Here is a 21,406-nt window from a genome sequence, read left to right as displayed (position 1 = left end):
AGGGCTCTGAGGTGTTTTGCGTATCTTCTTTTAAAGTTCCTGCATGTATGTCCTGAGTATACTGACGGATAAGTGTTGTATATGAGCCCATATATTCCTGATCTGTTGATTTTATCTGGGGTTGTCTCGTGTGCTCTGAGTTTTTTCTGTGTTGTGTTGTCTCTCTTGAATCATACTTGAAGTCCCTGTTTTTTTATTATTATAGGTGGGTATGTGCCATTTTGTTTTATGTGTGTGTTGTTGTACTGTTGTTTCTTGCATGTGGTCATTGTTCGTATGCTGTGTTGTGTAAGGTTTTGTGCGTGTGTGTTCTGCTTTCGTTCCTTTTCTCTTTCCAAATTTGTTGGTTTAATTTCTCTGTCATGTAGCGCCTGTAACCATTTCCGTCTACTATGTGCTTTACTGTATTTAGCTCCTGCGTGTAATTCAGTTTGCTTACGGGTATTCTGTTCAATCTATAGTGCACGAATCTGAAGATTGCTTGATTGTGCGCCACCAGGTGGTCCGACAGATTGTGAATGGTAGTGCTCGTGATTGTCGGTTTCCTGAATATAATCATGGGTTTTGTTCGTTTTTCGTATGGTAAGGTATAGGAAACAGTGTATTGCCTGTTTCTGTTTATAACGTGAAGTGAATTTTGGGTGTAAGTTATTTATTTACTTGTGTAGCTTTTCTAAATGTGTGTGTGCGTGCGTGGTTCATCAATCGGGCATATTATGTCATCGACGTAACGGTTCCAGTATATGACTTTGTATTTCTTTGGTCTTATGATGTGTGTGAAGATCCTGTTCTCTAGGTTGTTCCCGAATATGTTGGGGAGGAGCCCATAGTTGGTGATCCCATTGGCAGCCATTCATGTCAACGCATAACAGTGTTTGTTAGTTAATACACAATATTTCACCAAGAACCCACGGTTGATTTAATTAAAATATAATGAGAAGTGTCATTTTGTTGGTATATTTGATTATTTGGAGCATCTTTGCATGCCGAACATATGATTATTCCGCATTCTTTTGTTACCAGAGGAGCATTATTGATGAATCTCGGATGAACGAGAATCAGATGCAGTTATTGGCCACAGAGGGAGAGAGCGTTTTGTGCCTTGGTAGAGCGAGGAGCTTGGATGGCGGATGTGCCGCATTAAAATTTTTATTTGAGACGTCCCATGACGCGTAACAGAGGGCAGAGTATCATTTGACATGGCTCTATAGAGAGGTGTCGCTTTTAAAAGCTTTGATTATTTTTCTGGAAGCCTTTGTTTAGTAATTATAGTAGTGCAAGGATTTCATTGCGTTTAACGATATCTACGAGTTGGTAACCAGAGAGAATTATCAGTCATGTGTTCTGAATTCTAATTAGTTCCCCCCACCAAGATCAAATTAAAAACACTTCTTTAGGGTACTCAAAGAGTAAATTCTTACGCGATTTAAAGAAGTATCTGTTAAGAGCATTTACTATAGTGTATGACGATGCTGACAAAAATAATGTTGAGAAATAGTAAAAGTTCGTGTTAGTTCGAGATTTTTCTGTGCTTTAAATGGTTTGAATATAATTGCAAAATACACTATTACTCTTTTGCGAAACATTTCACCAAAGCTTATCTTCACTGTTTAAATGAAAAATTTGTTAGGTAAAAAACTATACTGTCATGCCTTGCACCTTTGCATTTTTACTGGATATCATGTTTGAAAAATAAACAAAGCGATTGATTTGTCTATGGCGCCTGGTAGAAGAATTACAAAGATATACAGCGGTGCAGTGATTTCTATCAGCTCATTATCTTTGTAAAGGAGGCAGGCAAAAGCCCAGTTATTCGTTGGAAGCTAAGAAGCTACTGCAGGACCTAATTGATCTTTTGAGAGAATAACAGAAACAGTGTTCATTAAACAAAATTTCATATAAATTCAATGGATACGTTTTATAACAGGGCACAGTTTTCGTGATGCAACAGTCAGCATTTGTGTGTGTCTGTTTATTGAGAAAATCACTCTGACTAACATTAATACCCATTATTTATTTTCAGATTCATTTACAAACAGTCAGATGTAGTTTAGAATAAATAATAACACTCACTAAATGTAATTTGCACAATTTTATTCGTGTTTAAAAGCAGGCTAGCGATGGCGATTACAGATCACACACTGTAATCGGAATTTAAAATTATTTGCTTCATATTGCTAGTGATAGGTTTTCTTACACACAGTTTTCACTTAACAAGTTCAGCCTCCTTTATTAGTTTAGTAAAGACTATGATACGCACATCTAAAAAAGTCATTCGCAAGATGTGCACGATGGGGGTGCGAATTGTAGTCCATGAAAACGAATGCCTCGCCAATATGCTGTCGATATGGTTGCACTATCCGTCGGTGGATGGCATTTACGTATCGTACAGCCTTTACGGCGCCTTCCAAGACCACCAGCGGCGTACGTCGGCCCCCATAGTACCACCCCAAAACAGCAGGGAACCTCCACCTTGCTGCAATCGCTGGACAGTGTGTCTAAGGCGTTCAGCCTGACCGGGTTGCCTCCAAACACGTCTCCGACGATTGTCTGGTTGAAGGCATACGCAACACTCATCGGTGAAGAGAACGTGATGTCAATTCTGAGTGGTCCATTCGGCTCGTTGTTGGGCCCATCAGTACCACGCTGCTTGGTGTCGTGGTTGCAAAGATGGACCTAGCCATGGACGTCGGGACTTAAGTTGTTCATCGTGCAGCTTATTGCGGACAGTTTGAGTCGTAACACAACTTCCTGTGGCTGCACGACAAGCATTATTCAACTTGGTGGTGTTGCTGTTAGAGTTCCTCCGAGGCATAATCCATGGGTAGTGGTCATCCACTGCAGTAGTAGCCCTTGGGCGTCCTGAGCGAGGCATATCATCGACCCTGTCTCTTTGAATCTCCTCCATGTCCGAAAAACATCGCTTTGGTTCACTGCGAGACGCCTGGACACTTCCCTTGTTGAGAGCTCTTCCTGGCAAAAAGTAACAATGCGGACGCGATCGAACCACGGTACTGACCGTCTCGGCATGGTTGAAGTACAGACAACACGAGCCGTGTACCTCCTTCCTGTTGGAACGACGGGAACTGATCGGCTGTCTGACACCCTCCGTCTAATAGGCGCTGCTCATGCATGATCGTTTACATGTTTGGGCGGGTTTAGTCACATCCCTGAACAGTCAAAGAGACTGTCTCTGTGATAGAATATCCACAGTAAACGTCTGTCTTCAGGAGTTCTGGAAACAGGGGTGATGCAAAACTTTTCTTATACGTGTATATAGAGGCTGACACTAATAAAATCGAGAAACTGCAGGAACGGATTCCTGACTGAAAACAGAGGATAAAAGGTTCTATGAACATGTGTCCGGAAATGCATCGTCGTCACGGTAGATGGCACATGTGCCGTGTGTTATCTGTGTGTTGCAGCCTGTGTAATTGACGCAGCATGTTGTAAGCAGCAGAATGGTCAGGCATTCATGTCGGTAGAAGTAATAGAAATTTACACACGTCATAAAAACGAGCCTCTAGCTTTATTGAACGAGCAACTTGATTTTAGGGAGAAATATTTCTTTCATCTTTTTGAACACTGAGTTTAATTTTGACTGCTGTCTCGTTTTTCTCTCCAATCTATGTTTTGGTTTACCTTCTTTCTACGCAAATAATGCTGACTCGTGATTTTATCATTAGCATTTTTCTATGGTTAATGACGTTTAGTTTCTTTGTAATTAACACTGCGGTTGTGTTAGTATTCTTAATGTTCTGTCCCCAACCCCCCCCCCCCCCCACCACCCAACACTCTTTCTCTCTACAAACTGAATTTTCACTAACAGTCTCTTTTTAACGGATTTTGTATCCTTTAATGTTGCGTGGGTTATTCCCTCATCACCATTACTTTACACAATGTTATCTATTATATGAATTTATAAGCATTTCGTGTCTAACACGAGATGTAATGGATCTCTGTATATCTAAAACGTTAAGCTGCCCTTTGTGTCTATGTTTCCTTCCTACATAACAGGCAAGATTGCTTGTAACTAACGTCCCATTATTCGCTATTCTGCCATTCATACTACTATCGATAATTTCTAACGACTATTATTTCACTACTATATTTTCTATTTATTTTGATGTGTGACATCGATAGAGGACGCCGTTTTTACGGTAACTCTTAACGTTTACATAGATAGTCTGTGGTATCGTTACAGCATTCTGTGGCAACTTTTCGGAATGTCACATCGATATTGGACGCCGTTTCTACGGCAACCCTCAACGTCCATATAGATTATCTTTGCTAGCAGCTTCTCTCTATCGCTATAGTAACCTTTGACATCTATTCTATATATCTTTGCCAACAGCACATAGGTTACGGAACGGATAACAGAGGACAGCCTAGACTATTTTAAGCTAATTATTTACTACGGTATGTATTTTTTGATGAATAGCTATTTCATAGCAATTTTATTCTGTATTTTACCTATAACTCTTCTTCAAATCTTAGTTATATAGACTATTGTAATACATCTTATGCTAACAGTAAACACTGTACTTCTGATTGCTTAACACTGATGTCATATTCAGGACGGTGAGTGGGACTAGTGCTATGCACTCCCTGCATATCCATTTAGCAGTCAGATCAGCGTCGTGGATCGCCCCAGCGTGCTCCATCGAAGTCCACCTGCCGTGCAGGGTATATGTAGTTTGTATATACGTTACAGAAAAGTTCCCTCTATCTTTACGTGTGTTATTTCAGAGTCTGAAGATGATCCTGAATGATTGAAACCGGTCACTCCGATTAAAAGAAATTTGTGGTGTAGACTGTTTTTAAGCATCAAATTACGAACAACGTAAAGTGGAACGATCACATAGGTAATGTTGTCTGGAATGCGAACCAAAGACAGCATTTTATTGGCATGACACCCTCAATAGAAGATGCAACAAATCCACTAAACAGACCACCTACACTAAATCATCCGTTTTCTGCTGAAGTATTGCTGTGCAATATTGGATTCTTACCTGGTAGAATTCACGTAGAATATCGAAAAATTTCAAAGAAGACCAGCTCATTTTGTACTATAGCAAAATGAGGAAGAGAGTGTCACGGATATGATACGTGGTGGAAATAAAGCACAGGGGTTTTTCTGAGCGGCGGTCACCCAGTCGTTCAGCTGTCTGGACCCATCTAACCTGGCCCAGACGATGTCACCACCTCCTGGGTTTGGCAGAACACGCCCCGGTTACCCAGGGGCGCGGCGAAGCACCGTTGCCGACTCGCACCGCGATCATACGCCGACAAACGAGGTCGCCGGCATGCAGAGCACTTGCTGGTCTCTTCCCTGCGAACAGAGAGGGACTGGTGTTCGGTCCCTTGAGACAGCTCCCCCTGTGCCACGCACTCTTAGCTTTCGCATCGGGTTGGGTCGAAGCTCTCCTTTTTGTCGCAAAGCAGAATGCCAAGCTTAACGTCTGGCACCACGGAAAGGCGGAAAGAGCCACTTGGGAAGGAGCGGCTATGAGAGACGCATCACTTCCCCACGTGAAGACTACCGCGGCACGCCCGACTAGAAGCGATACGCCCTAGTGCGAGCCTCCGTGCCTTACGGCGCGCCGGCAACGGGCAGGGCCGCGCCGTCAAGCGACCGACTTTACTACTTGACGTCAACGAGCAAGAGTGGGCGAGAGCTCGCTAGAAACTTGATACAAGCCGCGGAGCGGCTTTAGAGGCGCTGGTCGCGACTCGTGGGTCCAACGATACTAATACGGATTGCGGTCGATAACTGCAACTCCCAAAAAGTGTGGTATCTAACTGATACCACATTCAGTATCGCTATTGAGGCTCGAGCAATAATTAAAACGGCACTTAATTGTTTGGACGATACCAGCAGTAAACTGTATTTAGTTCTGAAAAAAAACTTGTTAAATTTAAGGAACATACACATTCGATTCGTCACTGACTTCAGCCTCCTAGACTGTACCCTCATTAACATTTCTACATGTCTGTCAACAGCATCGAGAGTATTTTCTTTATGCACTTGAACAGGTGTTAAGCGCATATGTCGCGCGGCAGAGAACGTAGATCATCTCCGACACGATGACAGCCAGCGATCATAAGCATTTGCAGCCCCTTCCCATTCCGCTGACCTTTGCAACCGGTGGCTCGTCCGGGATAGAAGCCTTTGCAGCCCCATCCCCATTCCACCAACCGTCGCATATTTTTAAAGGCTTATTTACTTCATTTTCCTTTAAAGATCCTTCTACTCTCCAGAGGAATTTTCGAGGATGCAATGAATTTACAAACATATAATGTTGGAAACAATCAGATAAAAACACTGAACAAATGTATACAAACAGAAAACTGATCTTATCGGAGCATAAAAATTCTAATATACTGCTGTTCGTTTAAAAGACCCTGTAGTGCAGGTACCGGCTGCCTCATTTCACTTTTCTCAGCACCTTAAAAAACTTTCCGAAAAATTTGGCATGTGAATACATTCACACTTCTTTAACGTGCAATTCGCCATAAACTCCCACAAGCTTCTCTAACTGTGACTCACTCACTGCCACTAGCCATCGCTCTAAGTCACTCATACACTTCCATTCCCAGTTTCACTTTCTCACTCACTCACTCAGCACAGATCATTGTTATTATTCCTTATTGTCTCACTGTCATTGTCTCCTGTGTCACAACCACACCCCCTTCGTTCTGTCCTACTACTGCAGTCTCCTCTCACTGTTACAGCATCCATCTTGCTCTCTCTTACGGCTAATATCTCATTTCGTCCTCCCTACTACTGTTGTCTCTTGCCACTGTCACTATCTATCGCTTCCTCGTAGTCACTTTCATATACAATCCTGGAAATTGAAATAAGAACACCGTGAATTCATTGTCCCAGGAAGGGGAAACTTTATTGACACATTCCTGGGGTCAGATACATCACATGATCACACTGACAGAACCACAGGCACATAGACACAGACAACAGAGCATGCACAATGTCGGCACTAGTACAGTGTATATCCACCTTTCGCAGCAATGCAGGCTGCTGTTCTCCCATGGAGACGATCGTAGAGATGCTGGATGTAGTCCTGTGGAACGGCTTGCCATGCCATTTCCACCTGGCGCCTCAGTTGGACCAGCGTTCGTGCTGGACGTGCAGACCGCGTGAGACGACGCTTCATCCAGTCCCAAACATGCTCAATGGGGGACAGATCCGGAGATCTTGCTGGCCAGGGTAGTTGACTTACGCCTTCTAGAGCACGTTGGGTGGCACGGGATACATGCGGACGTGCATTGTCCTGTTGCAACAGCAAGTTCCCTTGCCGGTCTAGGAATGGTAGAACGATGGGTTCGATGACGGTTTGGATGTACCGTGCACTATTCAGTGTCCCCTCGACGATCACCAATGGTGTACGGCCAGTGTAGGAGATCGCTCCCCACACCATGATGCCGGGTGTTGGCCCTGTGTGCCTCGGTCGTATGCAGTCCTGATTGTGGCGCTCACCTGCACGGCGCCAAACACGCATACGACCATCATTGGCACCAAGGCAGAAGTGACTCTCATCGCTGAAGACGACACATCTCCATTCGTCCCTCCATTCACGCCTGTCGCGACACCACTGGAGGCGGGCTGCACGATGTTGGGGCGTGAGCGGAAGACGGCCTAACGGTGTGCGGGACCGTAGCCCAGCTTCATGGAGACGGTTGCGAATGGTCCTCGCCGATACCCCAGGAGCAACAGTGTCCCTAATTTGCTGGGAAGTGGCGGTGCGGTCCCCTACGGCACTGCGTAGGATCCTACGGTCATGGCGTGCATCCGTGCGTCGCTGCGGTCCGGTGCCAGGTCGACGGGCACGTGCACCTTCCGCCGACCACTGGCGACAACATCGATGTACTGTGGAGACCTCACGCCCCACGTGTTGAGCAATTCGGCGGTACGTCCACCCGGCCTCCCGCATGCCCACTATACGCCCTCGCTCAAAGTCCGTCAACTGCACATACGGTTCACGTCCACGCTGTCGCGGCATGCTACCAGTGTTAAAGACTGCGATGGAGCTCCGTATGCCACGGCAAACTGGCTGACACTGACGGCGGCGGTGCACAAATGCTGCGCAGCTAGCGCCATTCTACGGCCAACACCGCGGTTCCTGGTGTGTCCGCTGCGCCGTGCGTGTGATCATTGCTTGTACAGCCCTCTCGCAGTGTCCGGAGCAAGTATGGTGGGTCTGACACACCGGTGTCAATGTGTTCTTTTTTCCATTTCCAGGAGTGTATTTTCAGTACCACTTGCTCTCACCCACTTCCACTTTCTATTTCTCTTTATTGCTCTCTTCCTGCCTCTGTTTCCTTCACTCTTTTCCTTACCCTGTTCTCTGACTGTCAATCGTGTTCCACTGCCACTGTATCCGTCTCTTTGTCCCACATTGCCATTGTCTCCTTCGCTCTTTATATAACACAACCAGTGTCTACTATCTTCCAGTATTTATTAGATTTCCTTCTCTTTGTTACTGTCACTGTGTTATTCTCTCTCAGCATAAAACAGCGTGAATATGTTCGTATACCAAAATCTTTGGGAAAATTTTTAAAGGTGCTGAGGAAGGCGAAATGAGGCAGCTGGTATTTCACTTTCACTCAGAATGTGTTAAATAAACAAGAACGTACTCGCATTTTTTGCCCTCTGATAGGAGTAGTTGTCCGCTGGTTCCCATGTTTACCTTGCTGGAACAGCGCATGTATGAAAAGGAATTTATTGGTCAGTAAAATTCAGGTAGTTTACTTAAATGAAACTGAAATAACGCAGAAATAATTTTACACCTCAGACCGGAATTTACGTGCTAAAAAAATTGAAAGTGCTTCACTTCTACGACGTGAGGTTCCCAGATGGTAACGGAAACACGACATATTTCTCCGTGCTACGTCACTTTATAAACTACGTTTTCACCTCATACATGATTTTACTTGCATACTTTACGAGTACGAGGAGGGTATCTCGGAAGTGGATAACTAAAGCTCGAAGATTTTCAAGATTGTTCGAGGTCGGGATCTTAGGAATACATCGTAAAAATTACAGGCATTTGCTGTGTGTAGCCATCGCGGAATCCAAGACTGGATTTTGGTACTAAAAAAAAGGTTTTGGGATGTTTCTCGAAAACGGATAAATATTTTTGAAAATATGGAGATGGCTCTTCTGCATAAATGCCTAGATGATATACTACTTAAACTTGAGCAATTTGCTGCGGTTATTTATTATTTAGATTTTGCCTCATGCCGGATTTTATATGTAGAAGCAGAGTAAATTTGAACACCTGTTGGAAATGGATAAAGATATGAAGGAAGCTTTCAAGGTATTTCGACGTTGGGATGTTAGGAATGTACTGTAAACATTTCAGCCATTTTCTGTGCTTGGAATCCTCGGCTGGATTTACCTACGCTGGTGACGGTGAAATTATAATAAAAAAATCATTTTTGTTGGATTTTTCAAAGAACTGCCAATGAACTAGTGGTGCATCCATTAGCCCCATTAACCCCACATCAAAGACAAGAAGAAAGAACTGATTTACTCCATTTGCTTAAACACGAGAAAGTGTAATATTCATACTTCCATGCTGCTCTGTGGGATACTGACAGTCAGACGATCCTTCTGTTAGGTATACAAATGGTCCCTAGCCCAACGGCCATCCATAACACTTGAACCTACATTTTGATTGCCAATAAAACCCAAGGTACGAGTACCGAAAAGTCCCGTTTGCACGCGCGGTACTTTGAAACATATTAGACAAACATACTGTCGCATGCATATCTACATAGGCTGTCTCGAAACTTCATGGACAAACTGAAAACCACAGGTCAGTCACACAAAGAGAATGTCGAAATTACTTTTTATTTATTTGTAAGAAGCACAGCTGCAGGCAAAAACCTTAGCTACGATGTCGTTTTGAGAACTCTTACTTAAACTAAAAGAGAAGAAATACGAAATGTTGAATCTGGGAAATCTATACCGTGTTCCTCAATGTCAACAGTCAGCTGTTTCTTCATGGAGCGTTTCTTCGTGAAACTGAAATCGGAGGTAGCCTGGTTCTGCGACCAGTACTCTCGTATAGCTTTAACTACAGCGTCAGATTACATCATTAATACAGCATCAGATTACATCTGGTTCATTTTGAGATAGAAGATATATGTACTGGACATACTGATCATAAGATAAAATACTGATAACAACAAATGCATATAATATCAAGTCACATAGAATAAAGTAATATGTGATGTATAATTCCATAAGGTGACCATGTGGTTGGCGTTACTGTACTGCTCAAGAATGGATGTCCAATCCTTTCATCCACGGGGTAGCTTCTCCCTTAAGCAAATGAAGGTCCTGGAAGGTGCCTTGGAATTTCCTTAAAGGACGTTCAGTGGCGATGTGCTGTAGTGTCTGTTTGTTGTGCCACAGTCGCAGTCGGGTCTATCAACCACGACCCATTTATGCCTATAGTAGTGACAATTTCCATGCCCTGTTCGGAACCGGTTGACTGCTGTCCAGGATGTCCTTGGTTGCTCAAATCCAACAGGGAGTTGGCTCGGATCTTTGATTAGATTCTTAGAATCTGGGTTGGAGGAAGACCATTCTCGATAACAAGCATCATCATTGTTAAAATTGTCTCTTTGTAAACCCTCTTGCACCTTCCATGATGGTTTACGAGATCTTAGTCGACATTGGGAGACAAGGTCTTGATGGGTAGGAAGTTGACGGTTGTCTAGGCATTTCTGTAACTCTTTTTTTCAGTGCTAGCTGTCTTCGGAAGTGTGGGTAATGGGTGTTGGACAGAACACTCTCCTGAAAGTTGCATGCCGTAACTGAGTTAGTTAAGCTTTCTGGCGTAAATGCACATTCTGAAAAATTGTTACCAACCAAAATGTTTTCTGAATACCCTCACTGGTGAAATGCAACAGCAATCTTATGTGGATTCCAGCCATTAAAATAACCAGTAAACCAACTGAAGGCCCATCTCTGTATAACATATGCCTGCATAAGGTAGTAACAGTGAAGCAGAAAATGATCAAATGAGAGTCTGGGGCTAGATATCAATTTTTTCGGAGGTCAGTTTGATATACTTTTTATTAATTAAGGATACGGAAATAAAAATCTGAAGCTCCGACGTGCTGCAACGGGATACTTGAAACTATCAACCTGAATCACTACACAGTCTTGCTGGCAGCTTAGAACATGGGTGATGACCGATACATTTAAGAACAGCCATTGTTATACCTATTTTAGCCTCGCACACACCCATTTACAAACATCAAAGATTACTGTACATACATAAGAAGATCTGTACACCCGCTCTAAAAGTACAAGTACTATTTTAATAAACGGCCCAAAATTTACTGATGAAAGGGCTTCACAATACAGCAAATTCTTTTCATGAAAACTAGTCAGCCAGCATAAAACTGAGAGTGATTTTATCAGACGGAACTTTTATTAAACAACTCAGCTACAATCGTAAAATACCGAGCGAGGTGACGGAGTGGTTAGCACACTGGACTCGTATTCGGGAGGCCGACAGCTCAAACTCGCGTCCAGCAATCCTGATTCAGATTTTCTGTGAGTTCCCTAAATCGCTTCAGGCAAATGCCGGAATAGTTCCTTTGGCCAACTTCCTTCCCTAATCCGATGGTACCGATAACATCGCCGTTTGGTTCCCTCTCTCAAGTCATCCAACGAACCGGTCATAAAGTAACCCCTTAAAATAATCACAACTGCATCGGCATCTAAGTAACAAAGCTTGTAAAGAATATCTTCCAACAAGACAATAAAACACGCTAGAATACTAAAATGTTTTGTATACGACAAGCAGGTCTGTAAAAGAAACACCGACAGGCAGTAAATAATGAAAGTAATTTCAGGAGGCAATGGCCTCACGACGTAATTGACTTGCAATACCAAGCGCCGTCGTAATGGAGCCCAGCAACACACCCACAGGTTGCTTAGTATAACAGAACGGCTACGCTGACTTAGAAAGAACTTCATGGAGTGCTAACTTTCAGAGTACAGTGCTCATCGGCTGCAAATACCTTTGTACAAGTAGCATTCACTACGTAACGCGATGTTAAGACTGTACAGTGTGGCCATACGTAGATTAGTTTGGTAAACCCTCACCGCGAGATTTGTAAAGCGTCGTCGCAAGTCCTGTGGAGCCCGAGTTTGTGAGTTCGTGAAACGGCTTCTGGTGCAGTCCACCGCTAAGCCAGGTTCTCCCTGCCACTAATGCACAGCCGTGCCCCAGGGTCAGACAACAGGAATGGTGAACGAAGGTTCCACAACACTCCAACAAATTGGTAACGAAGTCACACACATGAGTTGAAAGGATTTACATATCTTTGTGACTCGTCGGATATTGAGGTTAGTAGCACTGCATGTAATATAATGCAAAAAAAGCTCTCGATATCTAAATGCAAGTAATCGAAGGTAAACTTCACTGTACATAGCAAATGCAATTTACAACGACTGTTTCTTCACTTCTAAGAGTTCACTAAACGACGTTCCCTGTCGAAGTCAGCCCTTGACGATGATTTATGGCCGGTCGGTGTGGCCGTGCGGTTAAAGGCGCTTCAGTCTGGAACCGCGTGACCGCTCCGGTCGCAGGTTCGAATCCTGCCTCGGGCATGGATGTGTGTGATGTCCTTAGGTTAGTTAGGTTTAAGTAGTTCTAAGTTCTAGGGGTCCGATGACCACAGATGTTAACTCCCATAGTACTCAGAGCCATTTTTTTTATGATTTATGTAGTAACTTGGGCGAGAGCTATTCTTCTATCTTCTTAGTAAGCTTCTGTCCGTTGCCGTCCGGTTATTGCGGATTGTACTCGGCAGGCAATTGGCGAGGCGAAGTCGATATCTGCATCTTCAGCACCGCTTGTGGCGCTGGTCGAACTCGCGCAATTGGCGGGTCTCTATGGCGCTGTCACCAGCTCGCGTCTTTGCGCCTGTGGTGGTTTTGCCCTGGCTGTATCTTGTTCGGACGACACAGCTGTTAGGAATTACAGTCAGTAGACAACTTAGATCCACAGTGGTGCACCACTACTGAATCTATTAGAGACTAGTGCTCTACTTCTCGACAAGGTACTACATAAATCCAGTCACAAATGACGGTACAGCTGTACTACACCAACTCCTTTACATCATCGAATAAAACAAGCCACTCAGTGACAACGAAAATGTCTGTTTTTCCACTTCTGAAAAGCTCAGAGTATCCAAAACTTGATTCAGAAGCACAACGATCATTCCAGACTACAATGTCCGCTAGTTCATAGTCAACCCGAGATCAAATACGCTCCTCAAGAGGTACCCACATAACCAAAGTGGAAACGACCAGAACAAGAAGACAAAAGCTTAAACCCTTTTATCTTACAAATGTTCGCAATGCCAGCCTTGTGGACAACGCGTTCAGCAACACTCAGTAACAAGCAGTCAACCTTTTCGTCACAGCTAGTCCTCAGTGCAAATACTCGATACCGATATAAAGGAGAAGCGTTATCACAGCTATGTAGCATGAGGTTTTCGCCTTCTTGTACTACAGATGCAGTTTCTGAGTCGTAACTTGGTAACTGAAACACCCCTAACAACTTGACCGACAACGTCGTCATAGTCTGCAAACACACCAGCGAATACTCAGAAACTACAACACCACTCAATGACGCATTAAACAGACTTGTGCCTTTTCTGTGGACGAACGACGTAGATATCACAAGTGGCAGCAGCTAAATCACACAACACATGAATTGTTTTACAAACTCCGGGCTACCGGATTACGACCACCACCAACAGAAGTAACAGAATGAAAGTACAACGGCAGGCCAGAACTTGAGATCGTTACTGAGAGCTAGTAGAGATGGCCGTCACTGCACAAGCAGCACATCAGTCGCTGGGAGCTGACCCCAGCAGGCCTTCCCGCCTTGTGCCCACTCCGACCGTCGACAGCGCAGCTCGATGTCAGCGTGGAAGACAAACGAATGGAGAACGCAGCGGAATTATTTCAGTCAGTGGCTGTATCAGGAAGTCAAAGGTGCTGGAAAGAAAACAAACCAGCACAACATCAGCATTTTTTTAAAGAAATCTTCATGAATTTCTTGCATGGTGCTAAATTGGATGGTTCTACTGTTTGTAACCTCTGCCAAGATAGTTACACCGCCGCTTCATTGCAAGTTTAAACTGGTCCCAAGCATCTTCATTCTGGTTCATAGCAGCAGCTATCGTTCGCCAACCCACTGTTAGACGAAGATGTTCGAGAGGTGGGCGCCGTATGGGCATGCATTATCGTGTTGAAAGACAAACCTGTTGCTTAAATGTTGGCAGAAGGGCTGGAAAATGCGTTGCAATACGCTGTCCTAATACTGCTCAGGTCTCAAGTTACTCTCAATAGCGATGAGAGGCATGTGTCATCTCTACATGGCAATGACCGAGGAACATGCCTGACTCACTTTCCTGTTGAACTCGTATGGCAGCAGTTTGCTTCGTACGTTTATGCCTCAGGGTCTCCAGACACTTCTACGACGAGCATTAGGCGTCAGAGCCGGCTGCGGTGGCCGTGCGGTTCTAGGCACTTCAGTCCGGAACCGCGTGACTGCTACGGTCGCAGTATAGAATCCTGCCTCGGGCATGGATGTGAGTGATATCCTTAGGTAAGTTAGGTTTAAGTAGTTCTAAGTTCTAGGGGACTGATGGCCTTAAATGTTGAGTCCCATAATGATCAGAGCCATTTTTTAGGCGTCAGACAAATCAAGCACCCCTCTGGGAATAAAAAACAACGCCACTGATACTGTTTCCATTCCTTCGCGCCTTTTTATCGCACACGTCGAAGGTGCGGAGGCTGTACTTTTGTTCGTAATAGCTTTCAGAGGTCAAACTGGGTGTGGAGTCATCTGCGTACTGTCTGAATTGGTCAAATGTAATCGGTCCCTAAGTTCCTATGGGACCAAACTGCTGAAGTCGGTCCCTAGGCTTACACACCACTTAATCTAACTTAAACTAACTCACGCTAATGAGAACATAGACACCCATGCCCGAGGGAGGACTCGAACGTCTGACGGGGGTCCCCGTCGTCCCCGTCGGACTCTCAGAGTTGTCTCCAAAAAAAGGCAGACAGCTCTGCTGCAACCTGCCACAGATATGCACAAGTAGCAGGTAATGTTGTCAACTAACATAGCTGAATGAAATTTGGACGATCCACAGAAAGAACTGCTACAGCGTAGTACAGAATATAACTGAAAGAAATGGGCAGTGAGTCGAATATACACTTTTATTCAAAGTCAATAACTACACGGAAGTTACTGAGATTTATAATGATTCCCCTCTCCCCTGGACATTAAAAAGGCGCGATATAGTTCTTAACAGGGTGTGTCATCATCACGTACCGCAGTGCAAGATCTGCAATCTGCAACTTGCTCTCTTGCTGGCCACAAGGTTGCTACGATGTTTTTGTGGTAGGGTTCTCCACTCTTGCACCAGTGTTGTTGACAGTTGCTGGATGGTCGTTGGTGCATGAGGACATGCGGCGTTACGTCTCAAAAAAAAAAAAAAAAAAAAAAAAAAAGGCTCAAATGGCTCTTAACTTCTGAGGTCATCAGTCCCCTAGAACTTAGGACTACTTAAACCTAACTAACCTAAGGACATCACACACACCCATGCCCGAGGCAGGATTCGAACTTGCGACCGTAGCGAACGCGCGGTTCCAGACTGTAGCGCCTAGAACCGCTCGGCCAAACCGGCCGGCCGGCCATTACGTCTCCTCAATGCATCCCGCAGGTACTTGATGGCGTTTAAGTCAGAGAAACGGGCAGGCAAATCCACTCATTGAATATCCTCTTGTTTCAAGAGTTCCTGCACCTGCGCATTTCGATAATATTGTGCACTTCAATCTTGAAAAATTGAAGACAGTGTTACGACGTAAAGTCAAGCGCCGGCACGACAGTCGGGAACGATAGAGAAGAGATGGCTGTGAGAAGACGTCAGCCAATCGCACGTTGATCGACCCCTCTCCAGGACGACAACGTGACAGCAGCGGCCCCTGTATGAGGAAGACACAGACGCCGCGACCGACTGGCGACGCCACAGTTGAATAGCAGCTTCAAGACTTGGTTCAAATGGCTCTGTGCACTATGGGACTTGACGTCTGAGGTAATCATTCCCCTAGAACTTAGAACTACTTAGACCTAACTAACCTAAGGACATCACACACATCCATGCCCGAGGCAGGATTCGAACCTGCGACCGTTGCGGTTCCAGACTGAAGCGCCTAGAACCGCTCGGCCACACGGCCGGCGCTTCAAGACTAGTGACTTCAATAGCAGCGACAATTCTAGTTACGTCGCTTTCAGTTTCTATGTAGCACAGACGTGGAACTGTTCATGCTGAAGAAGATTTATTATTTCGTATGTCGCCCTTTGCTTGCGACACGCCTGTTTCACTGCAAAGTTTAGTGTTGTATCTTTTCATTTTGCAATAAAACTCGTTAATACGACATGCCTGATTTCACTGTCTAGCGAATCGAGTACGTAGGATTGCTAGACGCCCCATATTTGACGACAAGGCTGGACGTAATATTTGACGACGAGTACGGAGACATAACAGTCAAGACTGAATTCACCCCCAAAAATACTTCATGGGGAAGGGATACAGTGTCATAATAAGTTGACTGATGAGCGTAACGTGTTCAAAGGTCTGGTTCCGGCGGAAGCTCGAGTCCTCCCTCGGGCATGGGTGTGTGTGTTTGTCCTTAGGATAATTTAGGTTAAGTAGTGTGTAAGCTTAGGGACTGATAATCTTAGCAGTTCAGTCCCATAAGATTTCACAGACATTTGAACATTTTGAAAGGTCTGGAAGTCAGTTCGTCCTTGGAACAATATGCCTTCCTAGACCAAAGCACCTGGACCATAAAATGATCATCTTTGATAATGTGTATGTGTATCGACTTCTCATCGTATGCGGTTACGTCAAGAATCACTACCCAGACTAAACCCACTCTTATCTGAGAAAATCAAGCGACCTCCGACCTATGTTTTGGCACAGTTGCAAACGGTGCCGTCGTTGTACGGCTGTGAACAGGACACATTGTACTGGCCGTCTAGTCACTGTGCTGCCTGAAATCGGTGCCTCGCAATCCTGTTAAATGTGCTTGCATTTACACTCACTGTTTGACGTGGGCCCTTTCTTGCTTGTTGCACAATGTGTCGTCCAACTTTGATAGCACAACTGCGAGACTTTGGCACGATGCTCCTGCACTTCCATTCAATGAAGTAGTTATTATGTTGTGTTGGTTTATGTACCCCGCCCTTAAGCTTTGCAGAGCAGTGTATGTATGTTTCGTGTTTCACTACAGCATTTCAATGTTCAAATGACATTACGGTGATATATGTGTGCGTGTGTAGAACTTTCCTGCCGTAAATGATGATGATGATGTTTGGTTTGTGGGGCGCTCAACTGCGTGGTTATCAGCGCCCGTACAATTTCCCAACCTTTGCTCAGTACAATTTCGCCACTTTCCTGGATGATGATGAAATGATGAGGACAACACAAACACCCAGTCATCTCGAGGCTCCTGCCGTAAAGCGACAACGTATGCACCATCTAGGCTGCTAGACACCCTGCGAGGCACGAACAGCACACAAAAGCCCCATTGTCCGTGACGTTCGGAGACATGCTGCGTACTGAGAAAGGAGCTTTTCCTATATTCCATTACACAGTTTAGCTGTACGTAACATTTACTGGGTTCAAAGGACTGTTTAGAAATAAATTTTAGATAAAATATATCACATACCAAGCTAGTGATGAATGTAGCACAAAACTCTTTTTTTACTATTTAAGTTAATTGGACAACAAAATGCAAACCATAATTACGCTACAGCTTTATAACTAATGTTCATATGTACAGCATACCGAACACACATTTCCGAAATTTTTAGATTTACATATTTTCTTCAGGAAATTGAGATGTCGACAAAACGTCGACAGTCACATTTCAATTCTGTGATTTCATCCACTAACATTCTTTAAATTAAGTCTCTACTGATTCGTATTCTCCAAATTACAGTCCAGTATAAAGACACAAGTTACACTCAGTTCATGAGCATTTCCAGGTGCATTTGCCAGGCCCATTCGAAGTAACAGTGTTAATCCCCTTGGTTTTATTTATTTATTTATTTAAATGTCAAGTTCCGTAGGACCAAATTGAGGAGCAAATCTCCAAGGTCATGGAACGTGTCAGTACATGAACTTATAACATAAAAAGTAATTACAGATAAAAATAAATGTTCATGAACCTCAAAGAAAATCAGTCCATAAGTTTAAGCAAACGCTAGCAGCAATACAATGAGAATCATCTTAATTTTTCAAGGAAATCCTCGACGGAATAGAAGGAGTGACCCATGAGGAAACTCTTCAGTTTCGATTTGAAAGCGCGTGGATTACTGCTAAGATTATTTAATTCGAGTGGCAGCTTATTGAAAATGGATGCAGCAGTATACTGCACACCTTTTTGCACAAGAGTTAAGGAAGTCCGATCCAAATGGAGGTTTGATTTCTGCCGAGTATTAACCGAGTGAAAGCTGCTTATTGTTGGAAATAAACTAATATTTGTAACAAGAAACGACAATAAGAAATATACATACTGAGGGGCCAATGTCAAAATACCCAGACTCGTGAAAAGAGGTCGACAAGAGGTTTGTGAACTCACACCACTTATTGCCCGAACCGCCCGTTTCTGAGCCAAAAATATCCTTCTAGAATGGGAAGAGTTACCCCAAAACATAACACCATACGACATAAGTGAATGAAAATAAGCAAAGTAGACTAATTTACTCACTCACTCACTCACTTTCGATACCGTTCGAATAGTGAAAATGGCAGTATTAAGTCTTTGAACAAGATCCTGAACGTGGGCTTTCCACGACAGCTTACTATCTATCTCAACACCTAGGAATTTGAACTGTTCAGTTTCACTAATCATATGCCCGTTCTGTGAGATTAAAACGTCAGGTTTTGTTGAATTGTGTATTAGGAACTGTAAAAACTGAGTCTTATTGTGATTTAACGTTAGTTTATTTTCTACAAGCCATGAACTGAGGTCGTGCTCTACTTGAAACCGAGTCAATGTTGCACACAACATCCTTTACTACCAAGCTAGTGTCATCAGCAAACAGAAATATTTTAGAGTTACCCATAATACTAGAGGGCATATCATTTATATATATAAGGAACAGGAGCGGCCCCAACACTGATCCCTGGAGCACCCCCAACTTGACAGTACCCCACTCAGATCCCACATCACAGCCGTTATCAACCTTTTGCTGGCTGTTGCTAAAGTAAGAGGTGAACCAATTGTGAGCTACTCCCCTTATTCCGTAATGGTCCAACTTCTGGAGCAATATTGTGTGATCAACACAGTCAAACGCCTTTGTTAAATCGCAAAATACGCCAAGCGTTCGAAACTTTTTGTTTAGCCCATCCAGTACCTCACAGAGAAAAGAGAATATAGCATTTTCAGTTGTCAAACGACTTCTAAAGCCGAACTGTACATTTGATAGCAAATCTTGTGATATAAAATGATCAATTAACCTTACATTCACAGCCTTTTCGATAACTTTTGCAAACACTGATGGCATAGAAATAGGTCTAAAATTATCTACATTATCCCTTTGTCCCTTTTTATAAAGCGGCTTTACTACTGAGTACTTTAATCGCTCAGGAAACTGACCATTCCTAAAGGAAAAATTACAAATATGGCTAAATACAGGGCTAATATGTGCAGCACAGTACTCTAATATTCTACTAGACACTCCATCATTACCATGAGAGTCCTTAGTCTTCAGTGATTTGATTATTGTCTCAATCTCCCTCTTGTCTGTATCACAGAGGAGTGTTTCAGACGTCAATCTCGGAAAGGCATTTGCTAAGAAATTTATATGATTTCCTGTAGATACTAAATTTTTATTTAATTCACCAACAATGCTCAGAAAATGGTTGTTAAATACTGTACATATATCTGATTTATCAGTAACAGAATATTATTACTGCAAACTGACTTTATATCGTCAACCTTGTGCTGCTGACCAGACACTTCCTTCACAACTGACCATATGGCTTTAATTTTATCCTGTGAATTAGCTATTCTATTTGAACACCATATACTTTTTGCCTTGCTAATAACATTTTTAAGCACCTTACAATACTGTTTGTAATCGGCTACTGTAGCTTGATTGTGACTACTTATACCATTTTGATATAATTCCCGCTTTGTTCTACATGATATCCTTATCCCCCTAGTCAGCCAACCGGGCTGCCCATTACTGCTAGTACCCCGTTTAGAATGTTCTAGTGGAAAGCAAATCTCAAAGAGCATGAGAAATGTGTTATGGAAAGCATTGTATTTTTCATCTATATTATCGGCACTATAAACATCTTGCCACTCTTTTTCCTTGACAAGTTTTGAAAAACTCTCTATTGCTGTTGGATTAACTTTCCTACGTAGTTTGTAATTAAATACGACATTGGTTAGAGTACAAAAACCTTTTAGTGTTAAAATTTGTGCATCATGGTCTGAAAGGTCATTCACCCTTTTACTAACAGAATGCCCATCTAGTAATGAAGAATGAATAAAAATATTGTCTATGACTGTGCTACTGTTTCCCTGCACCCTAGTTGTAAAAAACACAGTTTGCATCAGATCATATGAATTTAGGAGATCTACCAACATCCTTTTTCTTGCACAATCATGTACAAAATTAATATTGAAGTCACCACATAGAACTACTTTCTGCTACTTCCTACAAAGTGAATCAAGAACCCTCTGAAGCTTAAGCAAATATGCTCTGAAGTCGGAGTTAGGGGACCTATAAACAACAGCAATTAGAAGTTTAGTTTCACTAAATTCAACTAATACTGCACAACTTTCAAATATCTGTTCAGTGCAGTGTCGTGATACGTCTACATCTGTTAGCAGTTCACTAACTTTATCTCTAATACCTCTTATATTTTGATGAAGTATGCTAATTCCTTCTCTACTTGGAAACATTACATTCTCTGGAGGTGAGCCCTTAGTTAGAGGCACTTCCTTTAAGCAGGTATACCTATCAGCTGAATTCAGTCTAAAAAAGGTGCAGCTCTAACACCAACTACTATAAGAATTTTTCCATGAGTGAAACCACTACCACCACCACCACCCACTACACTGTCACCTATAAGCTTAGCCAGCCTCCCCTTCCCATAAATATTGAGGTGCAGGCCATGCCTAGTGAAACCTCATCTACTGATAGACCCAACTGGCACCAATGAGATGTGATCCATGCCCTCCGCCATCAGTGCCTTTCCCAGCCCCACATTAACGCGCCTAACAGCCGCATTAAGGTGAGGCCGATCATGACGCTGA

The sequence above is a fragment of the Schistocerca cancellata genome, chromosome 2 (assembly GCF_023864275.1).
Source record: "Schistocerca cancellata isolate TAMUIC-IGC-003103 chromosome 2, iqSchCanc2.1, whole genome shotgun sequence".
In the NCBI taxonomy this organism is placed as follows: Eukaryota; Metazoa; Arthropoda; class Insecta; order Orthoptera; family Acrididae; genus Schistocerca; species Schistocerca cancellata.
The sequence above is the reverse complement of the archived record's forward strand: the minus strand, read 5'-3'. Positions refer to the sequence as shown.